The sequence below is a fragment of the Ovis aries genome, chromosome 1 (assembly GCF_016772045.2).
Source record: "Ovis aries strain OAR_USU_Benz2616 breed Rambouillet chromosome 1, ARS-UI_Ramb_v3.0, whole genome shotgun sequence".
Classification (NCBI taxonomy): Eukaryota; Metazoa; Chordata; class Mammalia; order Artiodactyla; family Bovidae; genus Ovis; species Ovis aries.
The window spans coordinates 88957909-88980006 of NC_056054.1; the positions used below are offsets into that span (position 1 = coordinate 88957909).

Genomic DNA, 22098 nt, shown 5'->3' on the forward strand with positions numbered 1-22098 from the left:
TTGAAGAGAAATCACATAAAAACTACAAAGGTTTAGCAGAAGAAATAGTTTATCATTTTAGAATTTTTTTCCCAAAGAAAGGGTCAGATCCCATTTCAGGAAACATCTGATTAGATCCTATAAAGCAGTAGGCACAGAAATACCTCTGGACTTTTGAAATCAGATGGGCATTTATTCAACACATTCCTGTACAGGGTAGTTTACAAAATTAAGCTAACACAGCAAAAGGACCCAGCATTGCAGGCGCTTACCCACCTAAAGCAGTCATCAGAGGTGACCTCATGTTCAGGTGAATGTAGAGTGTTTCATGTTCCTTGTTTTACTGAAAGTCATTATTCACATATTCACTGAAGCCTCATGCTAATGAGAGCTGGCAAATCCCGCTCAGGATATGTTTCTTGTTTTCTAAACTTTAGGATATGGGACTGACTAGCATTTTTCTCTCCAGACCAACGTGTCCTGTGGGGTGTCTTCAAAAGAGGAGAACCAAAACAGAATAAAAAAGGATGCTGGCCACTGAGCTCTAGAAACCCAGCTGCCTCCTCCCAGCTTCTGGACACACAACAGTGTCATTGTGTACGGAGAAAAAAATTGAACTGGAGCTTTCCTGCAAGCATTTTTGAACTTGGACCTCCAGTGCATAGCTTAGCAGCCAGCTCCCGGCCCAGGCACCCCCTCCTTTTCTCCCCTCTCCTTTCCATCTTTGCAAGAGAATTTAGTTCCATTTAAGTCCAGGGGACATGGCAAAAACACACTCGAAACGCCACTTCCATTTTTGGCAATGGGATCCTTCAAACAGTGAGAAACAGCCCTTCAGCTCGCTGGCCCTTTCGATTCTGTACCTCTTACACTAGTTTCCTCTGCTCACTTCAGAGAGAAGGGATGGATCTAATGAGCTGGGGTTCATTTTTTCAATTGCTTTCTCAGAAAAAAGATACCAGCAAAAGAACAGTCACTGATTCTTAACGCTGGAAGGGTGTTAGCTAGCTACCAATCAATTCCCACGTTCTTCAGAGGAGGAAACTGAGGCCAAAGAGGTTTACAACCCGGGCAGCACTTTGAGCAGTAGCTCCCAGACAAGCCATCTTAGGACACGGGAGATGCTGAAAGCCACGCCCTCATGCCCCCCATTTACTTGCATTACTAACTTCCCATCAACACTTATTGGTAAATTGTTACATACTGAGTCCTGTGCTCAGGAGGAGGCAAAAGTTTACCCTGCAGGAGTTAATGGTTTTACAGAAAACAAAAAAATTCTGCAAAGCAATTATCTTTCAATTAAAAAATAAATAAATTTTTTAAAATCTCCTTTTCTTTAAATTCACTTCCTCTCTCTCTCTTTCCTGTCAATAAAATAATAAATCACTCTTTTTGTCCCTTTGGTTCAAATTTTTAGAGTCATAGTTATTCATTAAATACTCCATCTTTGTTTCAGTGGACATTTGCCATCTCCTGCCTTGAGCCCAGCACTGTCCCTTTCCACTGGGATACCTTCTTTTTCTCTCTGTTCCTTCTGTTATCACCCCAATCCAGGTTTTTCCACCTTCCAATTTGCAAGAACTACCCGGCTACCACCAGGCCACCCTCTGTCTCCAGAACATCAAGTCTGATGAATTTTCCAAATTTTCCTTAAACAGTCACTTGTTAACTCATCTTTCTGCTCCTCAACCTACAGTTGCTTGCTTCCTATTGTCAATCAATTCTCGTCCAAATTCTCCCCCCTGGTTTTCAAATCTTCCTACAATCACCTTATCTACCCAAATTTATTTCCCCTTCATTCTCGCCTAACTCTTATTTTCTTTAGCAAAATTTCACTCTTTGTTCCAGACCTGGGGTCAAGTATCATCTGCTCTCTGAAAAGTTCCTCTTCCGAAGCATCACAGCAATCACTCCCTCTTAGACCTCCCTGGGCACTCACCTCTAGTACAAGACCACTCAGATTGCTGCATGGTTATTTATTCCTCAGCTATCTCCTTACCTGGACTCTGGGCTCTTTGAACACAGGGCTCATCCTTTTGATATCCTGGTTCCAGTGTCCAGCAGAACAAAGGCGCTCAATAAATGCCGTGAATACAATGAATGAATAGCTCCTAGAGCAGCACTGAGTTCGCTGCAGGTGCTCAGTGAAGACTTGCTGAGTACTTGAAGGTAACCTGACGTCAGAGCTCAACACCCAGTGATTCAGGCAGGGATGTAAATGGCAATTATGACATCAAAACTATGTTCATAAGAGTATTATTGTTTAAAGGGAAACTTCCCTTTTGGGGGAACCTGGGCCAAAGAGGCTCAAGGTTCAACAGCATTTTTAAAACTGTTCCCAGGACAAGCTGTTTTGGGACATAGGAGAGTTCTCCTTTCAAGGGGAAGGTTCCCTTTCTGACACATTATTTTAAAGAATTAAAAAGATGGGAGTCTGAACTCACTCATTAATGCTAAAGAATAAAAATATTATGTTTCCAAAGGAAACAATCTCTCTTCATCAAGTCTAAGAAAAACATATTTAATTTGAAATTAATACATTTTAAGAAAAAGTAAAACAATACAGTTAGCAACATGAGACAACATGAGGGGTATGATAACTTGGATGAGAATAGATGTGGTCTTTTTCACTGAGCCCCTTTAATAGCTATATATTTACTCAAGAGGGTGTTTATTATTCAAGATGTTATCCCCATGCCCTTACTACCAGAATGGCCCTCTTACTATTTTCTTTACTTTCCTTAAATACCTAAGCATTTAAAATCATCAATGACTTGTTTGCTGTTGGTCAGTTCATACAGCATTTTCACAACTTTTTAAAGTTTATTTTTATTTTTGGCTGCACTGGGTCTTCATTGCTGTGTATGGGCTCTCTCTAGTTGTCACGAGCGAGGGCTACTCTTCACTGTGGTAGTCTACTATTACTTCACAGTTTGTCCTAAAGGCACGGGCTTCTGCTTGTGCTGGTTCTCCTGTTGCAGAGCACAGGCTCTAGGCACACAGGCCTCTGTAGTTGCAGTGCATGGGCTTGGTAGTTGTGACTCTGGGGCTCTAGAGATCGGGCTCTGTAGTTGTGGCACATGGATTTAGTTGCTCTGTGGTATGTGGGATCTTCCCGGACCAGGTATGGAATGGGTGTCTCCAGCATTTGCAAGTGCATTCTTATCCACTGTGCCACCAAGGAAATCCTTTCACAGTGTTTAAGAAAATGATTGAATCAGAAAATTTAGCATATCGGGATGATACCATGGATGATGCCAGCCATTAAAAATACACTTCCCATGATAAGCAGAAGACTAGAGCAAGGTCACTGGAAAATTTAATTTGTTCTTCTCGAATAGTTCTTGTATCAGACATTATCAAATACATATTATGGACAAGATGCTGTGCAGAAAACCAAGCAGTACCTAAGCAACTCCTTGCTGTCAGGTTGACCAAATACAGAAGGAGGATTCGAGTTGGGAAGTTCATTACTTACACCCTTCATGCATCTACAGAAATTGCAAGGTCTTTCCATTACCAGGCTCATTGTTTGGATCCACCTCACGTCTGTGCGCGACTGACTCTAAGGAGGCTGTGAGAAGGAGGTTCTCAGTGAGGATGTCTTTCTGTCCCTGGGACTGCTGGGTCAGCCTGCTCCCAGCACCTGGCCCTGCAGCACCTACTACTACTTCATATTTGTTCTAAATGCCCTGGCTCATTTCTGATCCCAGGAACCAAGCTCACTGCATCTTCTTTGAGTTTGGAACTATACTATCTACAAAATAATGGTGAAGCTGAAGCTCCACTACTTTGGCCGCCCTGTGTGAAGAGCCATCTCATTTGAAAAGACTCTGATGCTGGGAAAGATTGAAGGCAGGAGGAGAAGGAGGCGACAAAGCACAAGATGGTCCAACTCAAAGGACATGAGTTTGAGCAAACTCCAAGAGACAGTGAAGGACAGGGAAGCCTGGCGTGCTGCAGTCCATGAAGCCACAAAGAGCTGGACGCAACTTGGTGACTGAACAACAATAACAATCTATAAAATAATTGCAGCATCTACAGTCACTGAAATGCATTTGGAGAAACCTTCTCAAGAGTTAAAGAACTGAAGTTTAATTTTAAAAATTCAAAAAAAAACAACATTTTTTTTCATCCAAATGCACTGGAGAATTAAAAAAAGAAAACTTCCCAGGACCTCTGGCTTTCCTCCAGCAAAGGACTACCACACCATAGAGGAATTGGATTTTTGCCTATTTGCCTTTGGAATGACTTGAAATTTATATTCTTTTCAAACAGATGCCCTGCATGATGACTTGGCAACAGGAACATTTTCCCAGTCTATGGTACAGAAGTCATGTGATAATCAAATTCCCTTGCCAGAGTCCATATATTCTGCAAGCTAGTGGGCCTGATCCTCAAGGCCAGTGCTGAAGGGTTCCTCCCACGCGAGGCTCTCTTTCAGTGCTATCCCACTCTCAGCAACAGACCCTTGCCCTTAAGACACAAAATTCCCTTCAGTTCTGTTAAATTAATTTTAACAGATGTTATCTATGTGCCAAAAATTGTATTTAGCCACTGGAAGTTATACAAAAGAAGACGATCTGGTCTCTGAGCTTGAAGAGCTTATAAACAATTGCTATATAACACAATGTCTTAACCAAACAACACAGAACACTGTGGGTAGAGGGCATTGGAACTCAGAGGAGAGAATCATAACCCAACATGAGGGCCTGGGAATTACTTCTTAGAGAAGATGACATATAAGCTGACATTCTTAAAGGAAGAATTAGGGGGTGCCAATAACCCACTCCAGTACTCTTGCCTGGAAAATCCCAGGGACGGGGGTGCCTTGTGGGCTGCTGTCTATGGGGTCGCACAGGGTCGGACACGACTGAAGCCACTTAGCAATCATGAAAGGGTGTTCTTGGCAGAGAAACAAGTATAAGCAGAGGACAGCAGTATAAAGAGAATGGGCTGTGATAAGACACACACATAGTTAGGCATTCATTGAGAAGTTATAAAATAACTACAAAATGGAAGATGGGACAGAGATGAGACAAAAGGGAGGGACAATTTACAGAAGAGAAGATATGGAGAACCTTGGATGCCCTGTTAAAGAGTTCAGACTTTATTCAGTACATAATGGGTACCCATTGGTGGGTCTTGTTTTGTTTATATAGGGTGTTGTTTGATTGAACAGTATTTTTAATTTATCTTCTAATGTTTTATTGTCACTAAAATTAGTAATCATTATTTTAAAAAAACACTAAGAACAAAAACTCCAAATAGACAAAGTAATCATGAAAAAAAAATTTTGGAGGTGTCACACTTCTTGATTTCTAAACTTAATACAAAGCTATAGGTATCAAAACACTGAAGTACTGGCATAAAAACAGACATACAGGTCAAGGGGATGGAACAGAAAGTCTAGCAATAAACCCTCACATATAGGGTCAAATGAAAGGTTGTGGAGACCATTCAATACAAAGGACCATATTGTTAGCAAATGGTGATGGAAAAAACTAGTAGACAATCTGCCTACCAATGCAGGAGATGCAGGAGACCCAGGTTTGATCCCTGGGTCAGAAAGATCCCCTGGAATAGGAAATGGCAACCCACGCCAGTATTCTTGCCTGGAAAATTCCATGGACGGGGAGCCTGGCAGGCTACAATCCATGGGGCCACAAAGAGTCGGACATGACTGAATGACTGAACACACACACACACTTACCTTACACTATAATATTAATTCAAAATGGATCAAAGATTTAGACATAAAACTATGAAAACTAAAACTATGAAACTCTTAGAAGAAAACCTAGGGGAAAAGCTTCATGGCATTGGATTTAGCAATGATTTCTTGAATATGACACAAAGGCATAGGCAATAAAGTAAAAAATGCCTAAATTGTACTACATCAAATTTAAAACTTTTGTGCATCAAAGGGCACTGTCAACAGAGTAAAAAGGCAACCCATGAAACTGGAGAAAATTTTTGCAAATTATATATCTGATTGGAGGTTAATACATAAATATATAAAGAATTCCTACAACTCAGCAACGTAAAAACAAACAACCAAATTTAAAAATGAGTAAACTGAATTGAATAAACATTTCTCCAGAAAGATATGCAAATGGCCAATAAGCACATAAAAAGATGCTTAACACCACTAATCGTTAGGGAAATGCAAGTCAAAACCAAAGTAAGATACAACTTCATATCCAGTAAGATGGCTATTACCAAAACAAAACAAGCAAACAAATGAAGAAATCAGAAAATAGCAAATGTTGGTGAGGATACAGAGAAATTAGAACCCTTGTGTATCGCTTCTAGGATTGTGAAAAACAGTATGATAATTCCTCAAAAGATTAAAAATAGAATTACCACTTCTGGGTATATCCCCCCAAAAGAACTGAAAGCAAAGATTCAGGCAAATATTTGTACACTCATATTCATAGCAACATTACTTACATTAGCCAAAAGATAGAAGCAACCCAAAGGTCCATCAACAAATGGTGTGCATACGATGGAATAGTATTTAGCCCTTAAAAAGGAGATTCTGATACATGCTGCAGTTTGCTGAACCTTGAGGATATTCTGCTGAATGAAATAGGCAGTCACAAAAAGACAAATATTATATAGTTTCACTGATGTGAAACACCGAGAGTAATCAATAGTCAAATTCTTAGAAACAGAAAGTAGAATGGCGGTTGCCAGGAGGTAGGCAGAGGAAGGAACAGGGAGTTGGTGTTGAATGGGTATGGAGTTTCAGTTTGGAAAGATGAAAAAAATGTGGACATGGATGGTGGTAAGAGTTTCACAACAATGTAAGTGTATTACTGAACTTCATACTAAAAGTGGGTAATATAGTAAATTTTATTTAACCTTTACCTGAGAAAAAGCCCCTAGAAACACAGAAAAGCTAGAAAGCTACTCAGGGACTTCTATAGTGGTCTAATAGTTAAGAATCCACTTGCCAGTGCAGGAGACATGGGTTTGATTCCTGGTCCGGGAAGATTCCACATGCCATGGGGCAGCTAAGCCCATGCACCCAAACTACTGAGCCCATGCTCTGCAGCAAGAAAAGCCACCACAACGAGAAGCCCATGCACCACAAAAAAGAGTAGCCCTGCTCGCTGCAACTAGAGAAAGCCTCTGTGCCTCAGTGAAGATCCAGTGCAGCCAAAAATAAATAAAGAAAAATTTAAACTCAGCCATATCTCTTTTCTAAAAAATAGTTATTCATAACCTTACACAATATTCCCTATCTCCAGTACCAAATATAACACTTGAGTAATGAATGGGAGAATACCTGAAGTGTTTCAATTTGAGTCTGAGGTAGTTTCCTCCAACTGTAGAAAGGAGGATGGCTTTAAGCAGGACAAAATGAAAGGCAGAGAGAGAGGTTAGGTAGTGAAATAAGGCAAAAGATAAGGAAAGCTTGAACTAGGGAAGTGCTAGTTAACTGCTGAAGAAGAACAGACACATTAGAAACATACTTAGGACCTGAAGAGTGAGCAAGAGCTGATGAATGACCAGTGACGAGGATGGAGACGAAGACATCCAAGTACCCAGTTTCAGGAATTTACTGACTAGGGTACCATTACTTAAGACTGCATACACAGAAAAACATAAACTATAATTTAATTAGAAAAATTTTTTTAATTAAAATGTAATATAATTTAATTAGAACTTGAAATATTTGAAAGAAAAATTTGATAACTGGGAATGCGATTGTGGTAGTTTGTAATTTGTTAAGTTGGTTGAAATAACTATTTCCCAGAACTCTCTTCCCTGCATGTTTCTGGTTAGGGTAGCCCACTGGGACATGTTGTGCAAGCACTGGAAGGTGGAGGGGAAGCAGAAGACATAATGCTTGGATGCACGAAAGGATGGTGCAGGAGGCACTGATGGAGCTCACGCACATTTTCCCTTATCTGGGGGCTCAGGAGGAGCTGGCACCCTTTGTCGTGGCTCTAAACACTCACCTGACTGAGCAGTCAAAAAGCTGAAGGAAGATCCAGGAGGAGGTGGAGCACCTGCAGGACTGGATGCTGCCCTGAGCTGGGGAGATGAGCACCCAGGAAAGAGCCTAAGAGGTGTAAGACTCCGAGAAAAGAACAGCCTCACAGAGGCCAAGGAAATGGATACATCAAGACGCTGGGAGCAACTACAGCAAACCTGGGTCAACTGAGCTGGAGAATTTGGTTAAGTCAGACTTGAAATAGACAGGAACAAGGCCAATGCCTTCAAAAGAAACACTTGATGGGGAGAAGCAAGATGTGAATTTTTATGAAGTCTAGTCCCAGAGCAGGGCTTCCCAGGTGGCGCTAGCGATATAGAATCCACTTGCCAGTGCAGGAGATATAAAGAGACGTGGGTTCCTTCCTGGGTGGGGAAGATCCCCTGGAGGAGGGCATAGCAACCCAATTCAGTAGTCTTGCCTGGAGAATCCCATGGACAGAGGAGCCTGGCGGACACAATCCACAGGGTCGCAAAGAGTTGGATATGACTGAAGCAACTTAGCATGCACGCACACAGTTACCAGAGTATGGTCATTCTGTTAGCATTCCTGTCTTTATATTTTTAAATCTAGTTTATTGGAGTATAGTTGATTTATAATGCTGTGTTAATTTCTGCTGTACAGCAAAATGATTCAATTATACACATATGTATGTATATATACATATATAGTATATATATGTATATATATGCTATATATGTATATAATATGTATATATACTTTTTTCATATTCTTTTCCATTATGGTTTATCATGGGATATTGAATACAGTTCCTGGTGCTATACAGTAGGACCTTGTTGTTTATCTGTTGTATAGTAGCCTACTAGGCTCCTCTGTCCATGGGATTTTCCAGGCAACAGTACTCAATTGGGTTGCTATTTCCTTCTCCAGGGAATCTTCCCGACCCAGGGATTGAACCCAGGTCTCCCGCATTGTAGACAGACACTTTACCGTCTGAGCCACCAGGAAAGTCCTCATATAATAGTTTACTTATGCTAATTTCAACTCCCCACTTCCATCCCTCCCCCTCCCTCTGCAACCGCAAATTTGTTTTCTATATCTGAGTCTGTTTCTCCTTCATTTGTGTCATATTTTAGATTTCACATATAGGTGATATCATATGATATTTTGTTTTCACAGTCTCTAGTTTCTCCCATGTTGCTGTCAAATGACATTATCTCATTCTTTTTATGGCTGAGTAGTATTACATTGTGTGTATGTGTATATATATATATATATATATATATATATCTCACAACTTTTTCATCCATTCATCTGTCGATGGACATTTAGCTTGCTTCAATGTGTTGGCTGTTCTGATTAGTGCAATAGTGAACATTGCAGCATTCCCTTTTTTCTTTCTTTTTTTTTTTTTTTTAATTTTACTTTACAATACTGTATTGGTTTTGCCATACATCAACATGAATCCGCCACGGGTGTACATGAGTTCCCAATCCTGAACCCCCCTCCCACCTCTCTCCCTATACCATCTCTCTGGGGCATCCCAGTGCCCCAGCCCCAAGCATCCTGTATCCTGCATCGAAACACTGGTTTAACCTGGGGACGATGCAGGAGTTAGGTACGGGGGAAGTGGCTGTGCGGCTCCTTCCTCCCATAGGAGTGGAGAGAACCAGGCTGAGGGAGAGGCAGCAGCCTCAGGGAGCTGCCTGGTGGCCTCTCTTTATTTGATGAAGTGCCAGGCACAGTCATTGAGAGAGGAAGTATGGAGAGTTTGAAGGGAGAAGTGAAGTTAGGGAACAGTCCCCTGGGCATGGGAGAATTTAATCTAAAGCAGTGCAGACTTCATGCAGCCCAGCCATATCAATGTCCTTTCATCTGTGGTTTCCAGTGTGAAGGAAGCATTTCTCTTATGCTCGACTTCACAATACTGGGAGTGTTTGACCATATCAAGACCAGTTCCTAGATTCAAAATTTATTATGAATGGTTTTCTTTTTCAGTAACTATGGATAATGAAAGAACAGAAGAGATTTTCCTGGTCTCTAGAATCTCTGAAACCATCATTCGAAATCCCTAATTCTCTGAACACTCACACAGAAAAACTAACCAGACCTGTGTTGATTCAACAGTATTGACTCCCACAGTATCTTACCAAAGTATTACTTGCAGATGTCTGTTTATTTCACTTGTTCTAGGAGACCTGCAACCAGCTCTGCTGAAGTGCCAGATGAGTAACTATGTCTGTCTATTCCTTCACAAACTCAGTTTCCTCCTGATAGAAGAAAACATAAGAAGTATAATTTGGAATGTGTTGGGAAACTGAAATCAAAAGTCTATTTGCAGATTTCTTCTGTTGGATTATAATATCTGAAACAACTCTAAAGAAATTCTTTCTGCTAAATACATACACACACACACACACACACACACACACACACACACACACAGAGCAGAGGGTTAAGAATTTTTTGGTAACCCAACTGTGAAATGGAGTTTTTATGGGTATTTTTTACTGATGAACCAAAAAAGAGCAAACTAAAGTTGTTCTGTGTGACCTCAGGTGTATGTATATCATTAAAATTACAATCAGAGAAGAACTTGAGTTTGAAAGAAAAACTGAAGAATTTCATTTCTGAGGAGATTCACTGCTTAGAGGGAAAAATTCTGTGTCTGGTCTCCCTGTTTACGGTCTCCCATTCATTCAACTCACAGCAACTGAAGTGATCTCAGAAATATAATCGGATAACATCACTCTTCCACTTCAAACTCACACTGGAGAGTGTTCCCCCAAAATGTCAGCACAGTCATTTCTCAATGTGTCAATGCTTTGAGGAAATTAAAAGTAATTTTCCTTTGAAAGACCAGTCCCTACCTTGAAGAAGAGCAAGGGAGAAGTTGTAGCACAAATTGGAAAACTTCATATTAAAATAGAATTAACCTATCCCTGTATTTATCTTGCTAACTTACAGTGAGCCATTTTTGGAGTTGCTGGGGTTGTGTTTGTTTTAAAGCATCTGGCCTCCTCAAAGAGAGAGAAAGACAGAGACAGATAAAGTAGGCTACGATCTGCAAGGGAAGTGCCCTTTTCTTGGAGAGGGCTTTATTCTCTCAACATCTACAACATCCTATGCTGAAGATTGCTTAATCTAATGTCTGGCCCCGAACTCTCATTAGACATCTCTCAGAAGTCGCAGTCTCCAACCACAGTTGAGTCTCGAATTTAAAGCCAACATGTTTAAAGTCAAATTTGCTGTTTGTCCTCAAAACTAAATCTCCTTTTCTAACTTATTCATCTCTATCAAAGATTTATTCTCTTAATTACCCAGACTTGAAACCTGAAGAGGATTCACTCACCTTTGATTCATTCTTTCTAAAAAATTGCAATCAAATGGACATGACATAAAATTCATTTTTTGAGTTTTCAAGTGTATAACTCAGTAATTTTCAGTATATTCACAATGTTGTATAACCATTACCACTAATTCCAGAACATTTCCATCTCCCTAAAAAGAAACCCCATACTTTTCAATACCCTCTTCTCCCTACCACTCCCTAATGGGGAAACTACTAATCTACGTTCTGTCTCCATGGATTTGACAATTCTGAACATTTCTATAAATGAAATGATAGAATATGTGACCTTCTGTATATGAATTCTTTCACTGAGCATTGTTTTTAAGGTTCATCCACATTGAAGCAGTATTTCATTTCCTTTTTTATGACTGAACAATGTTCCATTATATGGATATACCATATTTTCTTTATTTCTATTGTACTGACCATCACCACTATCCATCTCCAGAACTTTTCTCACCTTCTAAAACTGAAATTTCATATCCACTAAACAATAATTCCCCATTCTTCTTCCCCCTCAGTCACTGGCAACCACTATTCTACTTTTAGACTCTATGGATTTGACTGTTCTAGGTACCTCAAGCAAGTGACGTGAACGTGATGTGAACGTGAAGTCACTCAGTCGTGCCCGACTCGTAGCGACCCCATGGACTGCAACCTACCAGGCTACTACATCCATGGGATTTTCCAGGCAAGAGTACTGGAGTGGGGTGCCATTGCCTTCTCCATAGAATTTGCACTTGCATGACTGCCTTATTTCACACAGCATAATGTCTTTAAAATTCACCCTGTTGTAATGTATCAGGATTTCTTCCTTTTAAAGACATGTATACGTACAATATTCCATTGTGTGTATATACCATACACTGTTAATCTGTTTATCTGTCAATGGGCACTTGAGTTGCTTTTACCTTTGGGCTATTGTGAATAATGCTATGAATATGGGTATACAATGTCTATCTGAGTTCCTACTTACAATTCCTTTGGCTCTATACCCAGAAGCTGGATCATATGATAATTCTATTTTTTAATTTTGAGGGGAACCACTGTATCATTTTCCATAACTGTTGAGCAGTTTTACATTCCCACCAGCAGTGCACAAGAGATTCAGTTTTTCTACATCTTCACTAACACTTATTTTCCATTTTTTTGGTTTTAGTTATCTTTTTTGCTAGTAGTCATACTAGCAAATGAGGGGTTTGAAGTGGAATGATGCCACCTTAACAATGATTTATTCTTGATTGTTTTATTCTTTCTGATGGCATTATAAATGAAATTGTTTTCTTAATCTGATTTTTGGATTGTTTATTGTTAGTGTATAGAAACACAAGTTTTTATATGTTAATTTTATACCTTTCAACTTTGCTGCTCATTCACGAGCTCTAATTGTGTGTGTGCATGTGTGTATGCTTGCGTGTGTGTGTGCACATGTGCACATTTTAAAGAAAACCTAAAGGGTTTTTTATGTTTAAATTGTATCCAGATCATATCAGCTGTGAATAAATATAGTTTTAGTAATACTTCTTTCTTTCCAAATTCAATGTCTTCTATTTCTTTTGGTTCCTAAATGCCCTGTCTAGAACTTCCCATACAGTGTTGAGGGTGATCATTTTTGTCTTTTTTCCCAATTTTAAGGGGAAAGATTTCAGCCTTTCACCGTTTAAGTTTGATATTAGCTATGAATTTTTCATAGGTACCTTTATCGGACTGAGGAATTTCCCTTCTATTTCTGATTTTCTTAAGTGTTATTATGGTGAAAGATTATTGGATTTTGTCAAATATTTTTTCTATGTTTATTAAAATTATCTTTTTTTACTGCATTGATTTTTATATATTAAACCAATTTTTCATTTCTGGGATAAATCCTACTTGGTCATGTTTTATAATATTGTCATATGCTGTTGAGTTCAGTTTTCTGTATTCAATTGAGAATTTTTACATCTATGTTTGAAAGGAATAATGATATGCAGTTTTTTCTTCTGATGTTTTCGTCTGGTTTTGATATCATGGTAATACTGTCCTCTTGAACAAGTTAGGAAGTATTGCTGCACTTTATTTTTTTCGAAGTATCTGTGTTGGATTGGTGCTAATTCTTTAAGCACTTGATAGAAGTAACTAGTGAAGCTGTCTGATACTATGTGTTTCTTTGTTGGAAGTTTTTTGATTACTGACTCAATCTCTACTTTTTACAGATCTGTTCAGATTTTCCATTTCTTCTTCAGTCAGTTTTGGTAGTTGACATGCTTCTATAAATTTCTCCATTTCACCTAGGTTGTCTAATTTGTTGGCATACAGTTGTTCATAGAATTCTCTTATAATTCTCATATCTCTAAGGTCAGTGATAAGGTGCTTATTTTTATTCCTGATTTTAGTAATTTGAGCCTTCTCCCTATTTTTCTGGTTAGTCTAGATAAAGGTTTGCAATTTTCTTACTCTTTTTAATATGAACTTTTGGTTTTGTTGATTTCCTCTTTCATTTTTTTTCTATTCTCTATTTTATTTATTTCCACTCTGATCTTTATTATTTCCTTCCTTCTTCTTGATTTAGGCTTAGTTTGCTCTTCTCTAATTTCCTAAGATGGAAGATTGTTACTAACTTGAGGTCTTTCTTCTTTCTTACTGAAGGTAAGGTTTTTACAACATGAATTTCCCTCTGAGCATTTCTCTAACATTCTCTATATCCCATAAGTTTTACTATGTTGTGTTTTTATTTTCATTTGTCTCAAAGTATTTTCTAATTTCCCTTGTGATTTCTTCTTTCACCCATTGATTGAGTACATTTTCAAGTTTTCATCAGTTATCTAGATTTGCTTCTGTTTTTGATTTCTAATTTCTCTTTATTGTGGTAAGAGAGCATATTTTGTATGATTGCAATCTTTTAAAATCTATTGGAATTTGCCTAGCATATAGTCTAATATAGAGAATGTTCCTTGTGCACTTAAGAAGAATGTTGATTCTGCTGTTATTAGGTAGTGTTCTATAGGTATCTGCTAGGTATAGTTGGTTTATAGTGTTGTAAAGTTTTTTACATCTTTGAGGGACTTTAGTCTTTTTGTTTTATACATTATTGAAAGTGGGATATTAAAGTTTCCAGCTATTACTATAGAATTGTCTATTTCTCTCATCAATTCTGTGAGCTTATCTCAGTTCTATTGTTAAATGCTTATGTGTTTATAACTCTTGTATCTCATTAAAGGGTTGATCCCTTTGTCATTATAAAATATCCTTTGTCTCTGGTGACAATTTTTGTCCTAAAGTCTCATATATTTGTTTGATATGAGAACAGCTACTCCAGCTCTCTTATGATTACTGTTTGTGTGGAATTGCCATTCTGCCAATCTCTCTTCTAATTGAGAGTTTAGTGTATCAATCAATTTCAATATTATACAGAATTTTACTTCATATATCTCAGTCTCTCCCTCACTTTATTCTGTCATTGTCACAAATTACATCCTTATACATTGCTTGCCCATCAATATGGACTTATAATTATTGTTATATTAATCTTTTAAATCAGAAAGGAAAAAAAAGGAGTAAAAATCTCTTAATACTGTCTTTTGTATTCATCCATGTGTTACCATTACCAATGGATTTGAATTACAGTCTAGTATCCTTTCATTTTTGTCTAAACGATTGCCTTTAGCATCTCTTGTTGGGCAGCTTTGCTAGAAACAAACTCCCTCAGTTTTTGTTTATCTGAGAATATCTTGATTTCTCCTCCATTTCTGAAGGATATTTCTGCTGAATGTGAAATTTTGGGTTGACAAATTTTTTCCTCAGCACTTAAATATATCTCCCTGCCAGCTTCTGATCTCCATGTTTTCTGATGAGAAATTAGTTTAAAATGGCAAATTTCTTCTTGTTGCTTCCAAGAGTATCCTTTTGTCTTGAATGCTCAAGACAAAAAGATTGTGATTTATCTCAGTGTGAACCTCTTTATCTTCATGAAGTTCATTGAGCTCTGTGGAAGTACACATTCATATTTTTTCAGAAAATCTGAGAAATTTTGGATATTATTTCTTCAATCATTTTTTCTGCTCTTTTCTCTCCTTCCCTTCTGGAATTTCCCATTATACATGTGTTAGGTCACTTAATGGTGTCACACAAATATCCTAGGTGCTGCCATTTTTCTTTATTCTTTCTTCTTTCTGTTCCTGATTCTATATAATTTCAGTGACCTGTCTTCAAGTTATTGATTCTTTCTTCTGCTTCCTCAGACCTGTTTGCTGAGCCCTGTTAGTGACTTTTCATTTAAGTTATTGTACTCTTCAACTTCAGAATTTCTGTTTGGTTTATCTTTATGTCTACCTCTTTATTGATATTTGATGAGGCATTGTTTTCATACTCATGTTTAATGCTTTAGATATGGTTTCCTTTAGCTCTTTCAGCATATTAAAATGACTAATGTCAAGTTTTTGACTAGGAAGTCTAATACCTGGGGCTTCCTCAGGAACACTTTCTATAGATTATTTTTTTCCTATGAATGGGCCATAATCTTTTGTTTCAGGGCATGCCTTATAATTTTTTATTGAAAACTGGAAATTTGGGGTGTTACAGTTTGGCAACTCTAAAAACAGAGTCTACTCCCTCCACAGGCTTTGTTGCTATAGCCATTGTTTCTTTCTTTTCCACCCCCCCCCTTTCATTTTACTTTATTTTACTTTACAATACTGTATTGGTTTTGCCATACATCAACATGAATCTACCGCGGGTGTACACGTGTTCCCACTCCTGAACCCCCCCTCCCAGAGAGATAGTATGGGATCTCCATACCATCTCTCTGGGTCATCCCAGTGCACCAGCCCCAAGCATCCTGTATCCTGCATCGAACCTAGACTGGTGATTTGTGTTTCTTACATGATATTATACATGTTTCAATGCCATTCTCCCAAATCATCCCACCTTCGCCCTCTCCCACTCCCACAGAGTCCAAAAGACTGTTCTATACATCTGTGTCTCTTTTGCTGTCTCGCATACAGGGTTATTGTTACCATCTTTCTAAGTTCCATATATATGTGTTAGTATACTGTATTGGTGTTTTTCTTTCTGGCTTCTTCACTCTGTATAATCGATTCCAGTTTCATCCATCTCATTAGACCTGATTCAAATGTATTCTTTTTAACGGCTGAGTAATACTCCATTGTGTATATGTACCACAGCTTTCTTATCCATTCATCTGCTGATGGACATCTAGGTTGCTTCCATGTCCTGGCTATTATAAACAGTACTACGATAAACATTGGGGTACACGTGTCTCTTTCAATTCTGGTTTCCTCAGTGCGTATGCCCAGCAGTGGGATTGCTGGGTCATAAGGCAGTTCTACTTGCAGTTTTTTAAGGAATCTCCACAGTTCTCCATAGTGGCTGTACTAGTTTGCATTTCCACCAACGGTGTAAGAGGGTTCCCTTTTTTCCACACCCTCTCCAGCATTTATTGCTTGTAGACTTTTGGATTGCAGCCATTCTGACTGGTGTGAAATGGTACCTCATTGTGGTTTTGATTTGCATTTCTCTGATAATGAGTGATGTTGAGCATCTTTTCATGTGTTTGTTAGCCATCTGTATGTCTTCTTTGGAGAAATGTCTGTTTAGTTCTTTGGCCCATTTTTTGATTGGGTTATTTATTTTTCTGGAATTGAGCTGCAGGAGTTTCTTGTATATTTTTGAGATTAGTTGTTTGTCAGTTGCTTCATTTGCTATTATTTTCTCACATTCTGAAGGCTGTCTTTTCACCTTGCTTATAGTTTCCTTTGTTGTGCAAAAGCTTTTAATTTTAGTTAGATCCCATTTGTTTATTTTTGCTTTTATTTCTGGTATTCTGGGAGGTAGGCCATAGAGGATCTTGCTGTGATTTATGTTGGAGAGTGTTTTGCCTATGTTCTCCTCTAGGAGTTTTACAGTTTCTGGTCTTAAATTTAGATCTTTAATCCATTTTGAGTTTATTTTTGTGTATGGTGTTAGAAAGTGTTCTAGTTTCATTCTTTTACAAGTGGTTGACCAGTTTTCCCAGCACCACTTGTTAAAGAGATTGTCTTTAATCCATTGTATATTCTTGGCTCCTTTGTCAAAGATAAGGTGTCCATAGGTGTGTGGATTTATCTCTGGGCTTTCTATTTTGTTCCATTGATCTATATCTCTGTCTTTGTGCCAGTACCATACTGTCTTGATGACTGTGGCTTTGTAGTAGAGCCTGAAGTCAGGCAAGTTGATTCCTCCAGTTCCATTCTTCTTTCTCAAGATTGCTTTGGCTATTCGAGGTTTTTTGTATTTCCATACAAATTGTGAAATTATTTGTTCTAGCTCTGTGAAAAATACCACTGGTAGCTTGATAGAGATTGCATTGAATCTGTAGATTGCTTTGGGTAGTATACTCATTTTCACTATATTGATTCTTCTGATCCATGAACATGGTATATTTCTCCATCTATTAGTGTCCTCTTTGATTTCTTTCATCAGTGTTTTATATTTTTCTATATATAGGTCTTTAGTTTCTTTAGGTAGATATATTCCTAAGTATTTTATTCTTTTTGTTGCAATGGTGAATGGAATTGTTTCCTTAATTTCTTTTTCTACTTTCTCATTATTAGTGTATAGGAATGCAAGGGATTTCTGTGTGTTGATTTTATATCCTGCAACTTTACTATATTCATTGATTAGCTCTAGTAATTTTCTGGTGGAGTCTTTAGGGTTTTCTATGTAGAGGATCATGTCATCTGCAAACACTGAGAGTTTTACTTCTTCTTTCCAATTTGGATTCCTTTTATTTCTTTTTCTGCTCTGATTGCTGTGGCCAAAATGTCCAGAACTATGTTGAATAGCAGTGGTGAAAGTGGGCACCCTTGTCTTGTTCCTGACTTAAGGGGAAATGCTTTCAATTTTTCGCCAATGAGGATAATGTTTGCTATGGGTTTGTTATATACAGCTTTTATTATGTTGAGGTATGTTCCTTCTATTCCTGCTTTCTGGAGAGTTTTTATCATAAATGCCTGTTGGATTTTGTCAAAGGTTTTCTCTGCATCTATTGAGATAATCATATGGCTTTTATTTTTCAATTGTTTAATGTGGTGAATTACATTGGTTGATTTGTGGATATTGAAGAATCCTTGCATCCCTGGGATAAAGCCCACTTGGTCATGGTGTATGATCTTTTTAATGTGTTGTTGGATTTTGATTGCTAGGATTTTGTTAAGGATTTTTGCATCTATGTTCATCAGTGATATTGGCCTGTAGTTTTCTTTTTTTGTGTGGCATCTTTGTCAGGTTTTGGTATTAGGGTGATGGTGGCCTCATAGAATGAGTTTGGAAATTTACCTTCCTCTGCAATTTTCTGGAAGAGTTTGAGTAGGATAGGTGTTAGCTCTTCTCTAAATTTTTGGTAGAATTCAGCTGTGAAGCTCTCTGGACCTGGGCTTTTGTTTTCTGGAAGATTTCTGATTACAGTTTCAATTTCTGTGCTTGAGATGGGTCTGTTAAGATTTTCTATTTCTTCCTGGTTCAGTTTTGGAAAGTTGTACTTTTCTAAGAATTTGTCCATTTCTCCCAAGTTGTCCATTTTATTGGCATATAATTGCTGATAGTAGTCTCATGATCCTTTGTATTTCTGTGCTGTCTGTTGTGATCTCTCCATTTTCATTTCTAATTTTATTGATTTGATTTTTCTCCCTTTGTTTCTTGATGAGTCTGGCAAATGGTCTGTCAATTTTATTTATCTTTTCAAAGAACCAGCTTTTGGCTTTGTTGACTTTTGCTATGGTCTCTTTTGTTTCTTTTGCATTTATTTCTGGCCTAATTTTTAAGATTTCTTTCCTTCTACTAACCCTGGGGTTCTCCATTTCTTCCTTTTCTAGTTGCTTTAGGTGTAGAGTTAGGTTATTTATTTGACTTTTTTCTTATTTCTTGAAGTATGCCTGTATTGCTATGAACTTTCCCCTTAGCACTGCTTTTACAGTGTCCCACAGGTTTTGGGTTGTTGTGTTTTCATTTTCATTCATTTCTATGCATATTTTGATTTCTTTTTGATTTCTTCTGTGATTTGTTGGTTATTCAGAAGCGTGTTGTTCAGCCTCCATATGTTGGAATTTTTAATAGTTTTTTCTCCTGTAATTGAGATCTAATCTTACTGCATTATGGTCAGAAAAGATGCTTGGAATGATTCCAATTTTTTTTGAATTTACCAAGGCTAGATTTATGGCCCAGGATGTGATCTATCCTGGAGAAGGTTCCGTGAGCACTTGAGAAAAAGATGAAATTCATTGTTTTGGAGTGAAATGTCCTATAGATATCAATTAGATCTAACTGGTCTATTATATCATTTGAAGTTTGTGTTTCTTTGTTAGTTTTCTGTTTAGTTGATCTATCCATAGATGTGAGTGGGGTATTAAAGTCTCTCACTATTATTGTGTTATTGTTAATTTCCCCTTTCATACTTGTTAGCATTTGTCTTACATATTGCAGTGCTCCTATGTTGGGTGCATATATACTTATAATTGTTATATCTTCTCCTTGGATTGATCCTCTGATCATTATGTAATGTCCTTCTTTGTCTCTTTTCACAGCCTTTGTTTTAAAGTCTATTTTATCTGATATGAGTATTGCTACTCCTGCTTTCTTTTGGTCTCTATTTGCATGGAATATATTTTTCCAGCCCTTCATTTTCAGTCTGTATGTGTCCTGTGTTTTGAGGTGGGTCTCTTGTAGACAACATATATAAGGGTCTTGTTTTTGTATCCATTCATCCAGTCTTTGTATTTTGGTTGGGGCGTTCAACCCATTTACACTTAAGGTAATTATTGATAAGTATGATATGTTGCCATTTACTTTATTGTTTTGGGTTCTGGTTTACACACCCTTTCTGTGTTTCCTGTCTAGAGAATGTCCTTTAGCATTTGTTGGAGAGCTAGTTTGGTGGTGCTGAATTCTCTCAGCTTTTGCTTGTCTGTAAAGCTTTGGATTTCTCCTTCATATTTGAATGACATCCTTGCTGGGTACAGTAATCTGGGCTGTAGGTTATTTTGTTTCATCACTTTAAGTATGTCTTGCCATTCCCGCCTGGCCTGAAGAGTTTCTATTGAAAGATCAGCTGTTATCCTTATGGGAATCCCCTTGTGTGTTATTTGTTGTTTTTCCCTTGCTGCTTTTAATATTTGTTCTTAGTGTTTGATCTTTGTTAATTTGATTAATATGTGTCTTGGGGTGTTTCACCTTGAGTTTATCCTGTTTGGGACTCTCTGGGTTTCTTGGACTTGGGTGATTATTTCCTTACCCATTTTAGGGAAGTTTTCAACTATTATCTCCTCAAGTATTTTATTATGGTCTTTCTTTTTGTCTTCTTCTTCTGGGATTCCTATAATTCAAATATTGGAGCGTTTCATATTGTCCTGGAGGTCTCTAAGATTGTCCTCATTTCTTTTAATTCGTTTTTCTTTTTTCCTCTCTGATTCATTTATTTCTACCATTCTATCTTCTACTTCACTAATCCTATCTTCTGCCTCCATTATTTTACTATTTGTTGCCTCCAGAGTGTTTTTGATCTCATTTATTGCATTATTCATTATATGCTGACTCTTTTTTATTTCTTCTAGGTCCTTGTTCCCATTCCAGTGTTCTTGCCTGGAGAATCCCAGGAATGGGGGAGCCTGGTGGGCTGCCATCTATGGGGTCGCACAGAGTCGGACACGACTGAAGTAACTTAGTAGTAGTAGTAGTAGTAGTAGTAGGTCCTTGTTAAACCTTTCTTGCATCTTCTCAATCCTTGTCTCTAGGCTATTTATCTGTAAGTCCATTTTTATTTCAAGATTTTGGGTCATTTTCACTATCGTTATTCAGAATTCTTTATCAGGTAGATTCCCTATCTCTTCCTCTTTTGTTTGGTTTGATGGGCATTTATCCTGTTCCTTTACCTGCTGGGTATTCCTCTGTCTCTTCATCTTGTTCATATTGCTGCGTTTGGGGTGGCCTTTCTGTATTCTGGCAGTTTGTGGAGTTCTCCTTATTGTGGATTTTCCTCGCTGTGGTTGGGGCTTGCCAAGGTTTCTTGGTTAGGGAAGCTTGTGCCGGTGTTCTGGTGGGTGGAGCTGGATTTCTTCTCTCTGGAGTGCAATGAAATGTCCAGTACTGAGTTATGAGATGTCAGTGGTTTTGGAGTAACTTTGGGGAGCCTGTATATTGAAGCTCAAGGCTGTGTTCCTGTGTTGCTGGAGAATTTGCGTGGTATGTCTTGCTCTGGAACTTGTTGGCCCTTGGGTGGTGCTTGGTTTCAGTGTAGGTATGGAGGCGTTTGATGAGCTCCTATCAATTAATGTTCCCTAGAGTCAGGAGTTCTCTGATGTTCTCAGGATTTGGACTTAAGCCTCCTGCTTCTGGTTTTCAGTCTTATTTTACAGTAGTCTTAAGACTTCTCCTTCTATACAGCACCAGTGATAAAACATCTAGGTTAAAGATGAAAAGTTTCTCCACAGTGAGGGACACCCAGATAGGTTCGCAGAGTTACATGGTGAAGAGAAGAGGGAGGAGGGAGTTAGAGGTGACCAGAATGAGATGAGGTGGAATCAAAAGAGGAGAGAGCAAGCTAGCCAGTAATCACTTCCTTATGTGCACTCCACAGTCTGGACCACTCAGAGATGTTCACGGAGTTATACAGAGAAGAGAAGAGGGAGGAAGGAAACAGAGGTGGCCAGGAGGATAAGAGGGGTAAATGAAAAGAAGAGAGACAGATCCAGCCAGTAATCAGTTCCTTAAGTGTTCTCCACTGTCTGGAACACACAGAGATTCACAGAGTTGGGTAGAGAAGAGAAGAGGGAGG

The 22098-nt window shown here is 38.2% G+C and overlaps 1 protein-coding gene across 1 annotated transcript in view; it reads right to left on the reverse strand.

Moving 5' to 3' along the window:
* TMIGD3 (transmembrane and immunoglobulin domain containing 3) overlaps positions 1–22098 on the reverse strand; it is an 88286-nt gene that overhangs the window by 55575 nt on the left and 10613 nt on the right. Inside the window, 1 exon segment of the mRNA NM_001302773.2 lies at positions 10096–10215. The gene's annotated coding sequence lies outside the window, so the exon portion shown is untranslated.